The 16,169-nt window shown below is 44.5% G+C and overlaps 1 protein-coding gene across 6 annotated transcripts in view; it reads left to right on the top strand.

The window, feature by feature from the left end:
• Window positions 1–630: 630 nt before the first annotated feature.
• Window positions 631–16,169, top strand: part of GGACT (gamma-glutamylamine cyclotransferase) — a 55,661-nt gene continuing 40,122 nt past the window's right edge. Inside the window, exons 1-3 of one of the 6 annotated variants that reach the window (XM_045283781.1) lie at window positions 652–685; window positions 2,201–2,391; window positions 6,344–6,410. The gene's annotated coding sequence lies outside the window, so the exon portion shown is untranslated. Of the gene's footprint in view, window positions 686–2,200; window positions 2,392–6,343; window positions 6,411–16,169 lie in introns of all 6 variants that reach the window. The other 5 variants (XM_045283780.1, XM_045283782.1, XM_045283779.1 and 2 more) reach the window with 5 other exon arrangements.

Here is a 16,169-nt window from a genome sequence, read left to right as displayed (position 1 = left end):
AAATTACTTAGCAAATGCCCCAATAGCTTACCCTGCTCCCCCACTCCCACTCAGATTTCTCTTACCCTTTTGTGGATTACGGTCTTCCCCTTCACCCGTTAACCCTCTGCCCATTGCTCCATTTTCCATCCTGGCTTCCTGCGTCCCATGACAAGGATCAAAATCCATCTACTTTTTTATGAAAACTTTTGCCTTGATATATAGTTAAATAATGGTGGTCTTGGACTTATTGGCCCTTTTGTGATGGCTGATTTCATTCAGCATAATGTTCCCGCAGTCCATCTATGCCATGAGATGCTTCAAAGTTTCAACATTATTCTTTAGCAATGCATAGCATCCCAAGTGTGATCCTACCAAAGTTTCTTTATCCTTTCTTCAGCTGTTGGGCATTGACGTTGTTTCCACCTCCGTGCCGTTGTGAACAGTGCTGCACTGAGCGTGGGTGTGTGCACATCTGTACCCGTTAGGGCTCTTATATCTTTAGGGGATAGACCTAAACTCCAGATTTCTATTCCCAGTTGTTTCAGGTAGCACCATACTGCTTTCCATAGTCCAAGCAGCAGTGTTTGAGGGTCCTGACCTCCCCACACTCTCTTCAGCATTGGTGATTTTCTGTGTGGTTTTTGTTTTAGGTTTGAAATAACAAAGATTCAACCCGTCTGTTGTGCAAAGTGGCCATCGATAGGTGAGTGAGTGAGCATGGCTGTGTTCTAATCAAATTTTATTTTCATGTTGTTTGTTTTGTTTTTGAAATCTATGGGTGGGATGGATTTGTATGACGTAGTTGGCTCATTCCTTATGGTCTTATGTCAATGACTCACTGATGTGACTATCAGTTGCCTGTAATTTATTTGACTTTTGGTACAGTGTGCTTTAACCAGCTCTTATTTCTTTAGGGTATACACCTAAGTTCTCTTTCAGTATATAATCCCTGTATAATAATACATAATATCACTGATATTAAGAGCTCAAGTAGAAAGTAAATGTTTTGAGAATGATGATGGCAACAAAGTTACAAATGTGCTTGACACAATGGATGGGTGGGTGGATTGTGACAAGAATTGTATGAGCCCCCAATAAAATTATTTGAAAAATAATAATACATCATATATAATGTACATAATATATATTATGTGTTATTGTGAGTATTTTTATTGTCACTAAAATATATTGAATGAGGAAAAGACCCCAGGAGATTTAATACATTTCACGTGTGGAGCTGGAGAAGCATATTGAACACCCATGGACTGCTAAAAACACAAACCGATCTGTCCTGGAAGAAGTACAGCCAGAGTGCTCATTATAGGCAGGGATGACAAGACTTCATCTTACATGCTTTGGACATGTTGTTAGGAGAGACCAGTCCCTGGAGAAGGAGATCATGTCTGTAAAGTAAAGGAGCAGCAAAAAAAAGGAAAGGTCTCCACGAGACAGATTGATGTAGGTACTGCATCAGTGGACGCAGGGATAGGAGCAATCGTGAGGGTGGTGCAGGAGCATGCAGTGTGTCGTGCTGTTGTGCACAGGGTCACTGTGGCTTGGAGCAGACTTACAACAACAAATATATATGTATATATGTGTGTATACATATATAAATGTGGATTATAATACACATCGGGAATATACGTATATTAATATTTTTATGGTGAAGTCTTTTTTTAATTTCTTTTTTTGAATTTTTAAAATCATTTTATTAGGGGCTCATACAACTCTTATCACAATCCATACACACATCAATTGTGTAAAGCGCATTTGTACTTTCATTGCCCTCATCATTCTTAATAATGTCTGTAAAACTGAAAGTTGATCTAAAGGCTTCTTCCTTTCTGGTAATATTTCAAATATGGTTCGGAAAAAAAATTAGTATTAATTCATCTGACTTTAAAAGACTTGGGACATACTCGTCTAGGAAGTGGAAGTCCTAAGGTAGGCTTTGGCTGTTGGCTGAGAGTGTGTTTTTTCTTCCTCTTTTGACTTAACGCCCTCCTAGGAGAGGGTATAGCTGTGAGAACTTTGAGCCCCTCTGCTGGGTCCTCGGAGATTTCTCTTAATGACATTTTGACCTCTGGGCCACACTTCTGCACTGGCCACACCTTCCTTCTCTGACCCATGCTCCAGGTCTGATAGAGCCTCCAAGATGGCGTGGGGAACTTGTTTCTCTTTTTAAACCACTCTTCTGCAAAATGTTTCTTTTGCTCAGCTTCTTCTTCGTCTCAACCCCCAAGACGACCAAGTGTGGGATCTTTGGTGGCAGCAGGTGTTTTGTAGTCAGCCTATGAGACACTAGTACTTGTCCTGGGTGTCTTGGAAGGAGTCTCAAGCCAACAGCGTCTAAAACTCTTAAACACCCTGATCCTGGGTTTCAGCATCTTTGAAGAAGCAAGCTTACTGGTGAGAATCAGTTTTTTCTCTGTTCTAAAAGATTTTGTTACACTTAAATTCAGAACAGGGTGGGGGACATCCGGCCCTGAGGTCGTGTAGAAGGCCCTCCAAATCTCCAACACGAGCTAATATCTCACGCCTCATCGAAGACAAGCTGTTCCAGCCGTCACCTTCCGAAAGCCAAACTCGCTGTTGTCGACCCAGTGCCGACTCCTAGCAACCCTGTGTGACAGGTGGAACTGCCTCTGTGCATTTCTGAGGCTCTCTTTATGGGAGTAGAAAGCCTCATCTGAAGTCATTGAATGTTTGCCCAAACATAGAAAGCTACATTTTAAGTTGAGAATTTGGTATCGCCTGCAAATGATAAAGATCCAAATGGTCCCTGACAGAAAAAAAGTTTCCCCACCCTGTTCTAGCGCATCGGAGGAAGCACACTGACCAATAGTCATTCTTAGAAGTCTTTGTGGTCATTTAAGAATAGTTCCATTAAGCAGAGTGTACTAAGCTACTCTCGGCTTGGTTCTATGCAAGAGGCTAGTGTAATTACAGGCAGAGTTAAGTAAGCGAGCATTGCTATGAGGCGTCCGGTCTGTACATGCACAGGTTTACTGCAAACAGACCTCTCCGTGATCACGGATGACTTACAGACACACACTCAATCATAGGCTTGGTTCAGAGTCCTCCCACACCCACGCACTCACTCACTCACTGCCAGCGAACCGATTCTGACGCATCGTGACCCTGGGAACAGGGTAGTACTGCCCCTGTGGGTTTCTGAAACTCTAACTCTTTTTGTTTGTTTGTTTGGAATTTATTGTTAATTGGGAGTTAATACATATATCATTCCAGAGTTCAATTATATCAAGCAGAGCTGTACAATTGTTATCACAATCAGTTCCCATACATTCTTTTTCTTCCTGGACTCCTTGACATTGCCTTCCTTTTACCCCTCCGCCCCACCATACCCAACCCTCTCCACACCCCCACCCCAAAATCCTTATTCTAATTGCTGTCCCTGTAGGTTCATCTCCTAGGTTTCATAGACCAAAAACCAGAAAAGCATGTAACCCAGCTTCAAGAGGGTGACCCCCAATGACATAACATCTCTGAGATACACACTAAGATAAACTAACAAAACCAAAAATACAGAAAATGTTGAAGGCCAAGTCAGGTCTGGCATGCATCAGAGGGGAGATGAACTGGAAATTGTAACTCTTCATGGGAGTAGAAAGCCTCGTCTCTCGGCCGCGGAGCAGCTAGCTGGTCAGCTAGCTGACTTGCATAAGGTCATAACCCACGGCTCCACCAACAGCCCTATCAAAACCAGCTTCTGAAGGCACCGCCGGGGCCAGTTACGTTCAAGGCGCAGAGATCAGCTCACAGAGTTATAGAAACTCATTTTGTGGTGGTGGTTGCCTTGTTTCGATTCTCCCCTCCGGGATAATCTGGATAGAGCTGAAAGAGCACAGGATGGGCATTAGGAGACAGGGCCTTATCATGATGCGGGAAAGACTTTTGAACGGAGAGGTGGGATATGGAAGAGTACGTTTCTTTAACCAAAGGAGAGTTGGTAAACGACAAGGGGTTAAAGGGTGGTACAGGCGGAACAAAAGCACAGGCAAAGCCCTCGTAATTATACGAAACATCCAATTTTGTATTTGTTTTCTATGATGGTTGAAACCAATTGTTACAAGCTTGGTGGCTTGAAACAGCACGCATTTATCATCTCAGAGTTGTGAAAATCAAGTCTTACGTGGCTCTCACTGGGCTAAAAATCAAGGCATCAGCAAAGTTGTCCTTTCTTGAGGCTCTAAAGTAGGTTTCCTTGGTCTTTCCCAACCTCCAGAGACCACCCACAGACCTTGGCTCATGGCCACTTTCTCTATCTTTAAATATCACCACCTCGTGTCTCCCAAGCCTTTCTCCCGTGGTCATGTCTCTTTCTCTGAACCCAGTCAGGAAAGCGTCTTCATTTTTAAAGGACTGGGCCTGTAATACACAACAATAATTTCCACATCTCAAAATCCTAATGTTCATCATCTCTGCAGAATCCCTTTTGCCACTGAAGGTCCTCTTCACGGGTTGTGGAGATTGGGGCTTGGGCATCTCTGGGAGGCCTTTACCTATCCCCGATTTAAAGAGCTGAGGAAGCCTGCTGTGGCCAGAGCACTGGCAGAGAGGAGATGGAGCTGGGAAAAGAGTAGGGCAGAAAGAGCCTTCCGGTCATATTGACTATCATTTATCCCAAGAGAAAGTCTGGTGAGATTTATTACTTCAAACTTGGAATCAGCTATTTTCCCAAGGAATTCTCTTGTTCCTTTGTTTTAAAGTGGAAAACGATATGTAGAGACTATAAGATGGATCCTCTTGGTTGTTTGTTGCTACTGGATTGGTGGTTGTTTTAAAGCCTTTGAGCAGACAATGGCAAAAAACATTGTTCCAAATAAAACACTTTCTTACCAGAAGGTTTTTACTGTACTTGAAAAAAGCCCACCAAACTGGTAGATCTGATATGCATCCCTTCTTTCTCTGATGCCAAAAAACTCAGTGGTCAAAAACACTAGCCTAATTTGTCTATTCATTTGTTCACCTATTTAATCATTGCTTTATATCATTATGAACTTCCATAACTCATTTTCATCAAGTTGATGCCCCATAGGGTTTCCAAGACTTTACATCTGCACAGAAACACACTGCTGCATCTTCCTCCCATGAAATATTGGCGGGCTCCAACAGTCACCTTCCAGTCAACAGGCGTGCACTTGACTCCTCTATCGTGATTTCATGGAGATTTGCTTTGTCCTTTGAGTTACTATCCAATCTTACTTTACTTACCATATATACTCAAGTATAAACTGACCCGAATATCAGCCGAGGCACCTAATTTTACCACAAAAACTGCATTAAAAATGTGCTGAGCCTCTACTCAAGTTCTCCCGTAACACTTTGTTATGATAATCTGGCATTCTGAGATGCTCACCTTCCTGACATGATTGCTGAAGACAAATGTGTACATAAGCAAATGTGGTGAAGAAAGCTGATGGTGCCCGGCTATCAGAAGAGATAGCATCTAGGGTTTTACAGGCTTGAAGATAAGCAAGTGGCTATCTAGCTGAGAAGCAACAAAGCCCACATGGAAGAAGCACACCAGCCTGTGTGATCATGAGGTGTCTGTGGGATCAGGTATCAGGCATCAAAGACCCAGAGCAAAAAATCATGTCAATGTGAATTTGGGGGGTGGGAGGGATTGTTGGCGGGGAGTGTGGAGTGAAATCCCAAAGCCAATCTGTAGGCAATTGGACATTCCCTTACAGAAGGGTCATGGGGAGAAGACGGGCCAGTCAAGGTGCAGTATAGTACTGATGAAACATATAGCTTTCCTCTGGTTCTTTAATACTTTTCCTCCCCACCCCTATCATGACCCTAATTCTACCTTACAAATCTGGCTAGACCCGAGCATGTAAATTAATACAGATAAGAGCTGGAAACACAGGGAACACAGGACAGATAAACACCTCAGGACCAATATTGAGAGTAGACATACCAGGAGGGTAAGGGGAAGGTGGGAGGATAAAGGGGGAACCGATAACAATGACCTATCTATAACCCCCTCCCAGGGGGATGGACAACAGATAAGGGGGTAAAGGGAGACATCGGACAGTGCAAGACATGAAAAATAATAATAATTTACAAATTATCAAGGGTAGGGAGGGAAAAATTGAGAAGCTGATACCAAGGGCTCAAGTAGTAAGAAAATGTTTTGAAAATGATGACAACAAACGTACAAATGTGCTTGACACAATGGGTGTATGTATTGGTTGTGATGAGTTGTATCAGCCCCCAATAAAATGGTTAAATTTAAAACAATGTACTGAAAAACTCAGCTTATACACAAGTATATACGGCAGTTTGTTGCTTGTATTTTCCAGCTTTAACCATAACCCCTACTTCCATCTTTCAGACAGCAGTGTAATGTTCATGAAGTCTCAAACGCTCTCTCCTTTGCTTCCACCTTCATATCACTTTCTGTGAGTATGATGCTTCTCCCTTTCTTGGTCGTGGTTGATGATTTACTGTGGAGAAAAGACACACAGCTAAACATTCTCCAGCACAACTTCCACGGTTAAAAATCAATGTCATTGGATACATTTTTATGCATATACGATGTGCATTATATGTGGATTTTTTTTTAACCAACCTAGCATGCAAGTCTCTGTGTGTTGGAGTGTGAGCAAATTATTTACTTGGGCACCTCATTTGCTCCTCTTCATTTACACTACATTTTCCACAGCGGGCGATGAAGGGTTTACGTTCCCACCAGCAGTGGATGAAGGTTCCAGTTTCTCCACAACCTCCAATACTTTTTTTTTTCTGTGTTTTTGATCATTGCCATTTGAATGGGGCTGAGATGGTTGTGGTTTTTATGTGAATCTTAGTATTTTTTTATGAAATTAATGGTTATTTTTGAATAATTTGAGATTTACAGTGGGGGGAGTTGCAAAGCTGGTGCACGGAGACCTGGGATGCTCTGTCCCCCGTCTCCCAACATCTGACATGAGCACCGTCCATGTGTGACAACGCAGAGCTGGGTTCCTGGCTCGTGGCCGATGAAGCAGTGCCGTGTGCATCTCTCTGATGATGTTGACTCTCTTTTCCTGTGCTCCTTGCCTTCACCCTCCATTTGACAAGGGCGTTTAGGCTTCTAGTGAGCCCAACGGGTTAAGCCAATGTAATTTCCCCATCTGGAGATCTTTAATTAAATTATGTCACCAAATTCCAGTTTGTATTTTTAGGATGTGGACACCTTTGTGGCCTGGAATTTTTCAGTCTACCTTTCCTTGTCATGCCACATCCCCCACAGGGCCCGAGCAGCTTCCCACGGCAGCCGCACCTCCTCATTCTCTTGCTCTTGTTAGGGACCAGCAGGTTGGGTCCAGCTCAGGGCAACTCGATGTCCCACAGAACCACGCACTGCCCAGTCCGACATTCTCCTCACATTGTTGTGACGTGTGAGCCCATTGTTGCAGCCATTGTGTCAATCCTCTTGTTGAGGACCTTCCTCTTTTGGGTTGACCCTCCACCCTACCAAGCATAACATCCTTCTCCAGAGACTGCGCCCTCCTGAGAACACGTCCAAAGTGTGTGAGACCAAGTCTTGCTAGCCTCGATTACAAGGAGCAGTCTGGGCACTCGTCATTCCCAGGGAGTGCCCAACTGCACTGGCGCTCGGAGGCAGGTTGATAGGCTTGTCACTTCCAAGTGACAAGTAAGTGCCTTTGGCACCACATACTGGAAGGCTATTCCTTTTTCAGAGCTCGACTGAAATCCTCTTGAACCTCTTTGATTCCTCTATGGCCCCCTCCTCCCAAACTGGGCCCACACCTGCCACTTTCGTTCTGGTCCTGCTATTTAACCTTAAAAACCTGTCTGCTACTTTTCCATAGGTCGTTACTCTTCCATACTAGCTTTAGATGCCGCCAGATCCTAAACTTTAGAAAAGAGCAAAATCTTGCTCATTTGTATTTCCCCCATTGGAGCCCTGATGGTAATGGGGGTTAGCTTAGCTAGGAACTACAATGTTGGTGGTTTAACCCCACCAGCTGCTCCTTAGAAGAAAGATAAGGCTGTCTGCTGCCATAGTGAGTTAGTCTAGGAAGACTAGAGAAAACAAATCCACAGAAACTCATATATGTATAAGAGAGTTTCATATGACGAACAAGTGTACATTAAGGAAGCCACCCAACCCAGGGCTGTCCAAGCCCATATGTCCAACACCGATCTACAAAGTCCTCCTCACTGTCACAAAACACATGCAATGACACCGACTGCAGGAGGAAAGCCGAATCAGTGAGCCTGGAAGCATCTCAGCGCTGGCAGGGGTCTGGTCTCCACACAGCTGCTCCAGCACCCAGGGCTGCATCGGGGTAAGTCCATGTGGCTTCTCCTTGGGTATGTCTTACAGGAAGTGAGCCTTGCCAGCTGAAACAGGGAACCAGCTAAGGTAGCTGCTACCTGGTCTGACCATCACAAAGCAAGAGACCCGAGAATTTGAAAGGCGAGGCTCGCCAAGCCATTTATCTCTCCACCCTTCAATTAATCCTACATGTGTTCATTGACCAGGTTGGCACAATAAACCTTAACTATCACACATAGAGATTTACAGCTTAAGAAAGTCTATGTAAGATCACCATGACTCAGTGGCTGTGGCTGTGTAGGTTGATTGGTTGGTCAGTACCTTCTGAGCTGTACTCAATTGCTAAATTTTTGGTGAATTGGGACAGTTCTTAAGAAAATTTGGTAATGAAAAGACCAATAAATGATGAGATATAAAATGAAGAAAATTTTGATATTATGTCAGAGTAAATTAGAAGCAGGGAGAATAAATTAGAGAGACTTATGCTGTACTTTTACTCATTTGTTCAGATTGCTACATCTGCTTTTAAGAGGAGTGTTAATGATTTCTCCCTGCTGTTGTCATCTGTACTTACGAGTACACAGGGGATAAATTAATGAGAATTATTAATACTCCTGCATTTCATGACAGTTTTACTAATTTATGAGCAGTAAATGCAATTTGAAAAGCCTTCTTTGGGCCATTCTTTTTTAGAATAATCACAACTGCCTGCTCCAAATTATTATTTTACTCTTGTTTGGGTTGTCTGTAAAGTTAAGTGCAGATTATAGAAGCCCAATACAAACGTAGGAGGGGAAATTAGTCTCTTCTCTTTTAAGTGAGTAAAGAACAGCTTGTCTATGGTCTTCATGGGAGTACTTAGGACTGTTAACTTGAAGATTACGTGAAGAATGGTGAGCAACAAGCTATTTGACAGTAGAAGTCAGGTTTCTGCTTACAGATATGCCAGGTGCACCCTGTCCTTAAGGAGGGCTGTGAAACTGCATGAATAAATGGCCTAAGGGAAATTTCCAGAAGCTAGGTTACCTGCTGCTTCCTACTAAGGTTATTTTATTTATTTATTTATTTATTTTACATTTACCTCATTCAATTTTTTCTTCTTCTCTTTTTTAACATTTTATTAGGGGCTCATACAACTGTTATCCCAATCCATACACACACCAGTTGTGTAAAGCGCAGTTGTACATCGTTTCTCAAATCATTTTCTCTCCATTTAAACCCCCGACATTAGGTCCTCATTTTTCCCCTCCCTCCCCGCTCCCGCCTCCCGCATGAGCCCTTGATAGTTTATAAATGGGTATTTTGTCATATCTTGCCCTGTCCGACGTCTCCCTTCATCCACTTTTCGGTTGTCTGTCCCCCAGGGAGGAGGTCACACACAGTTCCATGTAATCGGTTCCCTCTTTCCTACCCATTCTCCCTTTACCCTCCCTGTTTTGCCACTCACACCACTGGTCCAATAGGACTCATCCGTCCTGGATTCCCTGTATTTTCAGTTCCTATCTGTACCAGTGTACCTCCTCTGGTCTAGCCAGTCTTGCAAGATAGAATTCGAGTCATGGTAGTGGGAGCGGGGAGGAAACCTTTAGGAACTAGAGGAAAGTTGTATTTCTCATCATTGTTACATCGCACCCTGACTGGCTCATCTCCTCCCCGAGACCCCTCTGCAAGGGGATCTCCAGTGGCCTACTAATGGGCTTTGGATCTCCACTCCGCACTCCCCCCATCATTCACTATGGTAAGATTTTTTTGTTCTGATGATGCCTTATACCTGATCCCTTCGACACCTCGTGATCACACAGGTTGATATGTTGTTCCATGTGGGCTTTGTTGCTTCTGAGCTTGATGGCCGCTTGATTACCTTCAAGCTTTTAAGACCCCAGACGCTATATCTTTTGATAGCCGGGCACCATCAGCTTTCTTCACCACATTTGATTATTCACCCGCTTTGTCTTCAGCGTTGTGTCGGGAAGGTGAGCATCATAGAATGCCGATTTACTAGAAGAAAGTATTCTTGTGTTGAGGGAGTACTTGTGTACTAAGGTTATTGACATTGTACCTCCTCCCCCTCCATTCTCACCCCCTTTGGTCACGTTACATCTGGGCTTATTGGCAAACTCTTCAGCAAATGGAACAAACGTTCCAAGTACAGTGGGCCAAGTTCTAGCCCCCCAACCCCAGTGCTGTTGAATGGATTCCATTGCAGAGTAGCACTATAGTCCCTGGAGAATTGCTCCCCAGAGTTTCTGAAGCAATGAACCTTTGTAGGAGCAGGCCGCCTTGGCTTTCTCCTGGGGAATATCCGGTACACTTGAACTGCTGATGTTGCAGTTAACAGCCCAACACTTATCAGCCACTGGGGCCACCAATGCCCCTTTGGTTTCAGTTTAGGGGTGGCAGGATCAGGTGTTTGCATTATGTGTCCTTTACAGAATCTGTACAACAACGACATCTTATAACAAACGTAGGCCCCTAGAGGTGCCTCCCCGGCAGTGCTTGAGATTAGAGTAGAAGGCAGGGGCAGGTTGAACTCCAGCTAGGAGTTCTCTGTGGACACTCAGGTTTTCGTATCACTTTACAGAATGAGCATTTTCAAAGTCAACTCTGTCATCCCAGTCTTACTCAACAAAGCATCTGCATCTTTTCCATCCTTCTCTGTTATTTTGAGTTATGCCAGAGTAAATAGTGCACCCCAAGAAGAAAGGCGAGAGCAAATGTTGTTCCTGCCCTTTTTGCATAACATTTAAGTAAAACAAATGGTCCTTGAGGTTAGCTCCTGCCAGGGTTTAGTGTCTGTGTGGGTCGCGTGGACTGAGTTGTGTTCCTCCAAATGTGCTGTAAATCCCCACCCTGTGATGAGGAGCCTTAGTGACACAGAGGGTAGGCACTCACCTGCTCACCAACATGTCGATGATCTTTCAAATAGACCAGCAGCTCCAAGGAAGTCACACGAAGCCATCTGCCCTGTCAAGGTGGAACCCCAACACAAACACACTGCCGTGAGTCGACGCTGACTCCTAGTGATGCTCTAGGACGGGGTAGGACTGCCCCTGCGAGTTTCCGAGACTTGCTTTATACAGGAGCCCAGAGCCTCGTCTTTCTCCCGAGGAGCAGCTGGTGGTTTCGAACTGCTAGTAGCCCAATGCAACAGCCTCAGAAAGCCGAGAGGGCAGTGCTGCGGTGTCCTTCGGGGTCGCTATGAGTTAGAGTCCATTCGATGGCAGTGTATTTTGAGTGGATAGTTGCAGTCGCCCTCAGAGTGGGGTTTCTTTGTTTTTATTAATGAGCTAGTATTAATATAAAGAGTGTATTCAGTCAATCCTCACACTTGTTGTTCTGTTTGAGACCATTCAGGTCCTAGGAATATACGCCTTGCCCCTGGATCAGTTCTGTTTCTAAGCCTCTTCACTGAACTGATCTTGTCTTGGAGGTGTAAATTGTGTGTGTGTGTGTGTGTGTGTGTGTGTGTGTGTGTGTGTGTGTTTTTAAAGTTAAAACCTAAGATATAGTACCTTATAGGTTCATACTGATAAGTGTCCAATTCAAACCTAAGACTACAGGAGTTTTGTTTAACTTCTATCGTGCATTTAAGGAGACCTGGTGGCATAGTGGTATTGGGTTGCTAACCACAAGGTCTGCAGTTCGAAAGCACCAGCCAGTGCTTTGGGAGAAAGCCAGTACTTTGGGAGAAAGATGGGCTTTCTACTCCCATAAAGAGTTACACTGCCTGTGTAACAGCAAAATCCTGACTCAGGCATGACCAGCCGTTACTCTTGGAGAACCGGAAAGAGGAGATATTTCTTATCCAGAGACCCAGAGGAACTAGAGTTGTGGGCGATCGGGGCCCTGCATGGAGGATGGGTATAGCTTGATCTCCACCAAGTCATAGAAGCAGAGTGGGCGGGGTGTCTAGTACAGACTGATCCTGAGTAAAGGGGAGGCGGCAGGCATCCGGGGATGGGTGCATTTCAGGCATGAGGAAGTACATGGGTGAGGCAGTGTACCCGGTTTCTTTTCCGACAGTTAAAAAATTCCCCATTAGGGTTTCCCTTACTTTGAAACTCACAGGGGCAGTTCTACCCTGTCCTCTCAGGTTACTGCATCAGATTTGGTTTGGTTTATTTTATCATGCATCTGTATCCCCTTTCTTCTACACCAGAAACCTTTGTGTTTGGCACATAATGGTTGGGTTAGAAAAATCAGGAGTCGATTGGATGGAAGTGGAAATTGCAGTGGTAGTAAAACCTTTTGCTGGGACACGGCGGAAAGGGGGTGACGTCAGCTTGAGAGTTTGGAGAATTAAGGAAATCAGAAGCTGAATGCCAGTTAAAAAGCCAGCACCCCATTTGCAGGAAGCTATGGATGACAGTGAAGCCCCCAACTCCATTATGCTGAGTCCTCACACAGGTTAAGCCTTCATGGAATTCCTTCGGATCATTAGCCAAGGATGTAGATAGTCTTGCCTTCAGGCAGAAGGCTTTGGAAGTAGGTTTACCTCCAGCCCTCTCCAGCTAGTCCAGGAAGGGGCAGTGTCTTAGGGGCTTCCCTGGGCTTGTCCTTGATTGACTTCGGGGGCGGGGGAGTTGGCGGCTGGGGGGTGGGGGGCGATATCCCACTGTCATGAGTCGCGGTCACACCCTGTCTATCAGTCACACCTGACTATCTTGGTCTAAAGGCCCTCTTGTATCTGACATAATGTTCACGTCCCTATCATGACCATGTTCTATAACCTTACCTGTATCTGTGCTGTATGGACTGCCACCAGTCATGAATTTGTAATAGTTTCCTTTGTCTCACCGCTTCTTTATCTAGTGTCCTGCCTGTGAATCCTGTGATGCCATTCTGACCTTGTGTTAATGTCTCCCTCATTGAGTGATGTGTGTGTGTCCTGGTGTTGCCGTCCTGTTAAAAACTCAAAACTCACTACTATCCAGTGCATTCTGACTCATGATACCCTCCCTGTACGGCAGATGAGAGCTGTCCTGGAGGGTTTCCGGGAGCAGAAAGCCTCCTCTTGTCCCGGGAGGGGCTGGTGGTTTTCTGTTGCTCACCTCACCATTGGCCATCCACCTTGTAGCCACTTTGCCACCAGGGCTCCCAGCTAAGACTTAAAAAATGGTCCCCTTAAATTATATTTGAGATTGGGGTATCTTTTGTACCCTGAAATAAAACAGATTGAGTAGGTAAAAGGAATGAGGCCTGCAGAGTGGGTGCTGGGAATGCACAGTTGGGGCTAACTGGAGACTCAGTGGGTGCTATATATACAGAGATGGGTAGGAAGCTACAAGCTCTCAGAGCAGTCCCTCTACAGGTGACACCGCCCAGGCTTTACAGTGTGACCCAGGCGCTGCCCGTCGGTGCCATCTCTGCAGTCTCAGGGTCTGTCTAGACAGGGTGAACGGAAGGGGCAAACCCAAAGCCCTGTCAAGTCTTCATTTTTGTAGTCAAGCCTCTCCCTTAGCTCCGGCTCTTGACCACTGATCTGCCTCTAGCCTTAGACAATTTGCCTTTTTCAGAATGTCATCTGAGTGGAGTTATACAGTATATGACCTCGGCTTCTTCCCCTCAGATAATGGCTATGGCATTCATTTATGGGTTTATTAATAACTTGTTCCTTTCTCATTGGGAGCCGTACTCCTTTCTATGGGCATACCACCGTTTATATATAAATGCACCATGAAATTACATCTTTGTTTATAGTTTTGGGGTGATTATGAATGATAGAACTTCCATAAATATTATATTCAGGTTTTTGTATGAACAAGGTTTTCATCTTTTTAGGCAACATATGTCGGAGTGGGATGGCTAACATGTATGATAAGTGTCTATTTCACTCTTTAAGAAGGGGGCTAATTTGCTTCCTTTAAGAACTGGGTCACAGAAATGCCACATGACCCAGTGTGTCAGACAGGGTTCTCTAGAGAGATAAAACCAAATTGCTGATAATTAAATATATTTATTTATAAAGATAATTAGATATATAACAAGAAATGAACTGTTAAATCATATACAGATAAATATACAATACAAGAAATGAACAGTTAAATTATAAAGCACTACAAATGGCTCAGTGCAACTAACTCCCATGAGAGAGAGTTGTGAGAGACTAGCAGTCCTTCAAATCTAGTCTGCTGCCAGATCTCCCTCTATTTATAGACAGAGCGAGGCTATCTCAGCACAACAGCCAATCACAAGGCAGATCACCAACTGTCAACTAACCACCAGTCCCAACTGCCAGTCCCCAGCTCCAGAGATGTCTTAAAGGGACCTCAACTTACAGCGACACAGTCCACAGGCTAGGCATCCTACAGGTAGTGTAGCCTATACATTGAGGCACAGAACAAGCCTATAAATTGAGGCACAGAACAAGCAGCCGCACACTGGTCTGATGATCAAAGAGCAAGAGACAAGAAAGGGGAGGCTCACCAAGCCATTATCTCTCCGCCCTTCAGTTAATCCTACTTGTGTTTATTGGTCAGGCTGGCACAATAAACTATCTCACCCAGCAGCCCCTCTACTCACTAGATAACCTAAGGCAGTGGTTCTCAACCTGGGGGTCAAACGACCCTTTCACGGGGTTGCCCAATTCATAACAGTAGCAAAATGACAGTGATGAAGGAGCAAAGAAAATAATGTTATGGTTGGGGGTCACCACCACATGAGGAGGGTCGCGGCATGAGGAAGGTTGAGAACAACTGGCCTAAGGAAATAGAGAACAGAGCGTGAGCGAACATATGCCCACTCGTGTTCAGCATCACAGCCCAATGGACAACTTTGCACAGCTAGAAGCAGCATAAATGGTCACGTGTGGAAGAAAGGTACATAGACTGGTATGTGCACACATGGGTGTCCTCTGCACCGGCAAAGAAGAAGGAGGAAACTGATGCGGATAGAGGTGGAGAACATTATGCCGAGCCAAGTCAGGCAATCACAACAGGACAAATACTATAGGAGGCCATTGTTTTGAAAGAAAAAAAATCACAAAATAGATTTTCATACCAAAAGAAACAGATTTTGGTGGTCACCAAGGGTCGGAGGACACGGGGAGGAAAGGGAAGCAATTGGCTAGGGGGGAGACGGTTGCCAATGGGTGTGAGGGGAGACAAGAGCCTGTAAGAGGCAGAAGAGAACAAAAGCAGAGGCAAAGGGATAGGGCAAGCTACTGGGAGGCTCGGCAAGTCGTTTAAGTTGTTGAATACAAAAGTGATCTCACTCACACAAAAAATGGTTCAAGGAGGAAAAAAAAACCAAGGTACCTATTTTCTAAATTGGATTTACCGTTTGATATCCCCACTAATGTTCCAAGGGGGAAAAGATCCCAAATTCAAAAATAATTTTTAATTGTTTTATTAGGGGCTCATACAACTCTTATCACAATCCATACATATATCAATTGTGTAAAGCACATTTGTACATTCATTGCCCTCATCATTCTCAAAGCATTTTCTCTCCACCTAAGCCCCTGGCATCAGCTCCTCATTTTTCCCCTCCCTCCCCGCTCCCACCTCCCTCATGAACCTTTGATAATATATGTTATTATTTTGTCATAGCATGCCCTGTCCGACATCTCCCTTCACCCACTTTTCTGTTGTCTGTCCCCCAGGGAGGAAGTTATATGTAGATCCTTGTAATCAGTTCCCCCTTTCCATACATACATCAATTGTGTAAAGCACATTTGTACATTCATTGCCCTCATCATTCTCAAAACATTTGCTCTCCACTTAAGTGCACCTGGCATCAGGTCCTCATTTTCCCCCTCCCCCCCCATGAACACTTGATAATTTATAAATTATTATTTTGTCATATCGGGCCCTGTCCGACATCTCCCTTCATCCACTTTTCTGTTGTCCATCCCCCAGGGAGGAGGTCACAT

The sequence above is a fragment of the Echinops telfairi genome, unplaced genomic scaffold (genome assembly GCF_000313985.2).
Source record: "Echinops telfairi isolate 266 unplaced genomic scaffold, ASM31398v2 ScPeMD7_7467;HRSCAF=8505_0, whole genome shotgun sequence".
NCBI lineage: Eukaryota > Metazoa > Chordata > Mammalia > Afrosoricida > Tenrecidae > Echinops > Echinops telfairi.
Note: the sequence above shows the minus strand (reverse complement) of the source record. Positions and strands in the feature narration are given on the sequence as shown.